We start from the raw sequence: 6,000 nt of genomic DNA on the forward strand, positions 1-6,000 counted from the left end.
ATAACTCATTTCTAATAACTGATTTATTTTATCTTTGCCATGATGACAGCACATAATATTAGACTGGATATTGTTCAGGATACAAGTTTTTAGCTTAAAGTGACATTTAGAGGCTTAAGGTTAATTACGGTGATAAGGCAAGTCAATGTATAATGATGGTTTGCTCTGTAGACACTCCAAAACAAATATTCCTTAAGGGGGCTTATAATATTGACCTTAAAATGGATTTTAAAAATTAAAAACTGATTTTATTCTAGCCGAAATAAAACAAATGAGACTTTCTCCAGAAGAAAAAAAATTACAGAAAATACTGTGAAAAATTCCTTACTCTGTTAAACATCATTTGGAAAATATTTGGAAAAAGCTAATAAATTTACAGGTGAGCAAGTTTTTTGACTACAACTGTATCTAAAAGTATAAACATGGTCCATTATTACACATATTCAAACCCAAAATGTTTATTTCAGCTCTTTAGGTGTGCACTGAACAGACACTACAGAGCTAATTTCATATATCTTGATGTAATTGAAGTAATGAATTGATAAGATGTATGCATTTACTTTATATTTTTCATTGAGAAAGTATCATTCTTCAAATTTTACCACAGAATTCAAGCAACAAATGACATTTTGAGGTTCTCTGATATGGACTATCATATATCATCATTCATTCATTCATTCAATTTCTTGTCGGCTTAGTCCCTTTATTAATCCGGGGTCGCCACAGTGGAATGAACTGCCAACTTATCCAGCAAGTTTTTACGCAGTGGATGCCCTTCCAGCCGCAATCCATTTCTGGGAAACATCGACACACACACACTCATACACTACGGACAAATTAGCCTACCCAATTCACCTGTTCCGCATGTCTTTGGACTGTGGGGGAAACCGGAGCACCCAGAGGAAACCCACGCGAGCGCAGGGAGAACATGCAAACACTACACAAAAACGCCAACTGAGCCGAGGCTCGAACCAGCGACCTTTTTGCTGTGAGGCGACAGCACTATCTACTGCGCCACTGCTTCGCCTATATCATTATATATTTCATTATATATTTTATAATACATTACAAGTAAACATAAAAAAGCAAACCAAAAAACAAACAATAAGTGCTCTGGGGTAGCTCACTTAACGTGTCGGTGCTCTTTTGGCAAGGGATTCATCAGAACAAACTGCAAAAATCAGTCCAAGGCACTCAAAAGATGTGGACAAAATATTAAAAAGCCTTTATTTACATGGCTAATCTTTAAAAAACCTACGCATTTCAGTAGAGAGCTGCCTTCAATACATATATACATATATACATATATACACACACACATATAGAAATGCATACGTACACACACATACATACCTATTCAACAATACATAATAAAAGTCTGTAGAAAATATTTGTAAAATTTTCACAAAAAAGGAGACAAATCCTATCATTTAAGCCTGCAGGTTAGTCGCATTTAATGTATAGATCCAAAAGAGCTCTCTCTGTTTTAATTTTTTTATCCTGTCATCTCCCCTTGCAGAATTAGCAATATGCTCTACTATATCAACCATTTTTAATGAACTGTGTTTGCAGTGACCTTGATTTGTATAAATGTAAAGCCATTTACAAGTACGCATCGCATTTTTATGTTCAGCTAATCTCCGTTTTAATTTTCCCTTTAGTCTTTCCTATATAAACGCATCCACACGAACATTCCAGTTGATGTACAACAAATGCAGTGTTGCAATTAATAAATGAATTGATCTTAAATTCGCAGTCTGATGTTGGATCCGTAAATATGTTCGTCTTAAGCATGTTATCACAATGATTGCAGTTACCGCATCTGTAGATTCCTGGATGCTTAGTTTTGAAATGTTAAACGTTAAAATCCTAACAGTTGTAGACAGGTTTTACAACAATCATTCATTCATTCTTTCCGGCTTAGTCCCTTTAGATTTTACAACATATGATAGATATTGTTTAAAAGAGCTACATGATTAATATAGGCTTCTTGGCATTGGTCCGGGGACCCTAATTCCCCGGGGCCTTAAGTGGCTGCTTACCTTGCTTATTGGTTAAATCCGCCCCTGCATACACTAAAGAAACCCGAGCACCCGGAAAAAACACACCAACATGGGGAGAACATGCAAACTCCAGAAATGCCAACTGACCCAAACCAGCAATCTTCTTGCTGTGAGGCCACAGTGCTAACCACTGAGCCACCGTGCAGCCCCCTTCAATGGTTACAACTTTTTAAAAGGTCAAAATATCTTAAATTTCACTTGTTGTGAGTATGACTTTCCATTGTGCATGAACTAGCTCTTTAAACGCGTTAACCTTTAGGACAGGAAACAGATTTGCATTATTATGCATGCTTCTTTCATAGGAAATTCTACATCCTGGATGTTGTCACCAGTGTCTGTGTAAAATATGTGCCCTAAGGAAAGCAGACAGCAGTCATAATCTAGCGTCTCTACAAGTTCAAACAAAGTCACAACTCGATACACGCGGAATGCTCGCGGCATGACCAAAACTTCATCATCATCATCATCATCATCATACGCTTCTCAAAACCCCTCTGGAGCGATCACCTGCATTAACCTTCTGCTGATATTTACTGGATAACGTAACACCCGTGAGTCACACACCTGACAGCTCATCACAGCCTCCCTCCGCGCTCCGCTGACTCACTTCTCTGAATGTCACTGAGAAATAAAAGGGTCCACGTAATGATTCACGAGCCCAGCAGAACCAATGGAGGAAATGACACACTTCATATCAGCTCGTTTCCTGTGCAACTGGACTAATGCGTCTCGATCCAGCGTCTCCCACTCACAAAAACACACTCTGTGCTCCATCTGTTCAACTCACAGACAACAATAGCAGCAGCCCTTTCCTTTAGGCACTGTAGGCTTATAATAGTGTGCGTGTGTGTGTGTGTGTGTGTGTGCGTATGTGTATGTGTGTGTGTGTGTGTGTGTAAGCATCCTTTTCCTGACCCTGCTGTATACAGGACACACCTCACCATCTGACTTCCTCACACTCTTTCTGAAACAGGGAAAAGTGAACTAAACTAACGTTTAGGTTTGTAATTTTTTCACTACATCACCCCTGAAACCCAGGGGCACAGCTGCACGTTTACTGATGGGTATGCGGCTTCAACTATTGCGAGACAAAAGATCCAAAATCCAATTATATTTTAGAACAGGCAAGTGATAGTGCCCATAGGCACTGTGGCGCAGTGGGTAGCACGTTCGCCTCACAGCAAGAAGGTCGCTGGTTCGAACCTCGGCTCAGTTGGCGTTTCTATGTGGAGTTTGCATGTTCTCCCTGCATTCGCATGGGTTTCCTCCGGGTGCTCCGGTTTACCCCAAAGATATGCGGTACAGGTGAATTGGGTAGGATAAATTGTCAGTAGTGTGTGTGTGTGTGTGTGTGTGTGTGTGTGTGTGTGAATGACTGTGTGTGGATGTTTCCCAGAGATGGGTTGCGGCTGGAAGGGCATCCGCTGCGTAAAAACTTGCTGGATAACTTGGCGGTTCAGTCCACTGTGGCAACCCCGGATTAAAAAAGGGACTAAAGTGAAAAGAAAATTAATGAATGAAGTGATAGTGCCAAAATATTTCCATCAATAAATTAAAGATATTTTTCCTCATCAACATGCTTCAAACAAATACATTTCGCAGTTCTGAACACAACCGAAATAGTATGAAGTATTAAAAGGTATAATTAATTTAAGCATGTTAAGTCGCAAAAGATTACATCTCATCCCTCCTTAAATTTCTTCTCAATTTAATTTTCCTCACTAAATGATTACAGCACCTTGACTTGCTTTTGGACTTTTTGTACTGCATTTGTCAAAACAAGTCCTAAAGGGCAAAACAACTTTGCAATTACTTCTCGCGTGCATACTGTTAGAGGTGTAAGGTCTGTCTTTGCATGCACAATTGACTGAAACTACTATTACACCTGTCGCGAAGTGAAATAAAAAAGGTTGTAAACTGTTTAGTGTAAAAAACACACACAGACAAACTGCCTGGAATGTTCTACTTTATTAAAATGTTATGGGGAAACTTTGCAGCTAAAATTACAATAGTTTCGAGCAAAAGAAGTTACCAAAAGTCCTTATGTATTAATATTTAATATGATACATAATAAATTCATAAACATGTATATGGCATGAAAAATGGGGGGAGGGGTGGGATGAGTTATTGCTTAATAATTATTATCTATTCTCAGCAGTCAGACACCAACATGAGAATATACTACAGTAATTTATAGTAAATACTATAGTGTTTTAATAACCTTGCTGACACTGACACCTCCAATAGAGATAGAGATGTTGCACAATCAGCTCAAATGTTGCTAGAATTGGTTTTTATGGACGATGTATATATTCCATCGCAAAAAATGATTGAGGTCATGTCCATGTGTTGTGCGATAAGTCCATATATTTATTATTGTGACATGCTGAAACTGATATCAAAAACATTAGGGAAAATAAAACTAAATGTCCAGTATAGTTCTTTGATGTGCACCAAACAGATGCTGCAGAACTGGTTTAATATTCATCTTATTTTAATAAATTGATAAGACACATTTGAATAACTTCATTTGACATTATTTACAATCTGATTCTTGATGTCAACCTGAGATTACACTGACTAAAAAACTCTCTCACACACACACACACACACACACACAATTATTTAACCATTTATGATTATTGAATTTATGAAGTGTTGTTTTTGCATACGGGTCAATGATGCGATGCTTATTTCAATGTCCAAATATAGTTATTCAAAACAGATATAGACATGAAAAAAGTGTTTGCTGTACTGTTTGCATTTCTGTGGGGAGTTTGTATGTTCCCCCCATGATGGCGTGGGTTTCCTCCGAGTGCTCCGGTTTCCCTCATTAATCCGAAGTCGCCACAGCGGAATGAACCGCTTACTTATACAGCATCTGTTTTACGCAGCAGATGCCACCAACCTTCCAGCCGCAACCCATACACACTATTTCACACACTCACATACACTAATTTAGCTCACTCAATTCACCTGTACCAAATGTGTTTGGACTGGGGGGGAACCGAAGCACCCGGAGGAAACCAGCTCAAGCGAACACGGGAATGCCAAACTGCCACACAGAAATGCCAACTGAACTAGCCGAGGCTCGAACCGGCGACCTTCTTGCTGTGAGGCGACAGCGCTACACACCGCGTCGCCCATAATTTGCTTATACACCCCAAAAATTTCATAAAGATACAAAAAACATTCATACTGATCAAAAGCAGTAACAAACATACTTAAATCATCACTAAAGTGGTTTCATCGGTAATAAACTGACTTTAAATCAGTCTGTAAGTTTGCGCTAGTGTAGTTCGTAAACTCGAAGCGACATCTGATCGCCATGACAACCGCTGAACATGAGCGCGCAAACTAAAAGCAGCGTAAACCCAACAGTGTGTGTATTTACAAAACTAACGTCAGTTTATCAAAACACACACCATCGCTTAAAAACACAAATACTGTGAGAGAAATGAGTATCTGATAAACACACGCGTACCTGCAACACAAAGAAGTGGGTGAACTCCACAAACTCCAAACGCCTCAGTCAAAGTGTGACCGAAAGTTTTTCAGTAACGCCGTGTTTCAGCTCTGATTTCAGTCCGGGTTTCTTCTGATTCCATCGACGAAAACATAAAGCTCCAGTCTTAAATAAATCTCACTGTCCACTCACTTGTTGCCTGTTTCTCTAAACAGCGAACTGCCCACCGAGAGACTACATTTTGGGCATCAAATGTTTCTAATAATAACCGTTTCCTCTGTGACGTAAACCGCTCTTCCTCCAGATGGCGCTCGGCCGCTCATCAACCCGAGCTTCACCGATGACATGTGTTTTTGGCTTCTTTTTAGACATTTATTCACTACAACGTATATTATGTTACATATAATCATCATAAATATTCATATATGACATATTAATTAAATATCGTAGCTAAAATCTATATAAAGTAGC

At 39.0% G+C, this 6,000-nt stretch overlaps 1 protein-coding gene across 3 annotated transcripts in view; it reads right to left on the reverse strand.

Moving 5' to 3' along the window:
* ankfn1b (ankyrin repeat and fibronectin type III domain containing 1b) overlaps window positions 1–5,767 on the reverse strand; it is a 160,574-nt gene extending 154,807 nt beyond the window's left edge. For all 3 annotated transcript variants that reach the window (XM_017353975.4, XM_073941120.1, XM_073941121.1), the window contains exon 1: window positions 5,548–5,767. The gene's annotated coding sequence lies outside the window, so the exon portion shown is untranslated. The remainder of the gene's footprint in view (window positions 1–5,547) is intronic.
* Window positions 5,768–6,000: the final 233 nt, after the last annotated feature.

Source organism: Danio rerio, chromosome 24, assembly GCF_049306965.1.
Source record: "Danio rerio strain Tuebingen ecotype United States chromosome 24, GRCz12tu, whole genome shotgun sequence".
In the NCBI taxonomy this organism is placed as follows: Eukaryota; Metazoa; Chordata; class Actinopteri; order Cypriniformes; family Danionidae; genus Danio; species Danio rerio.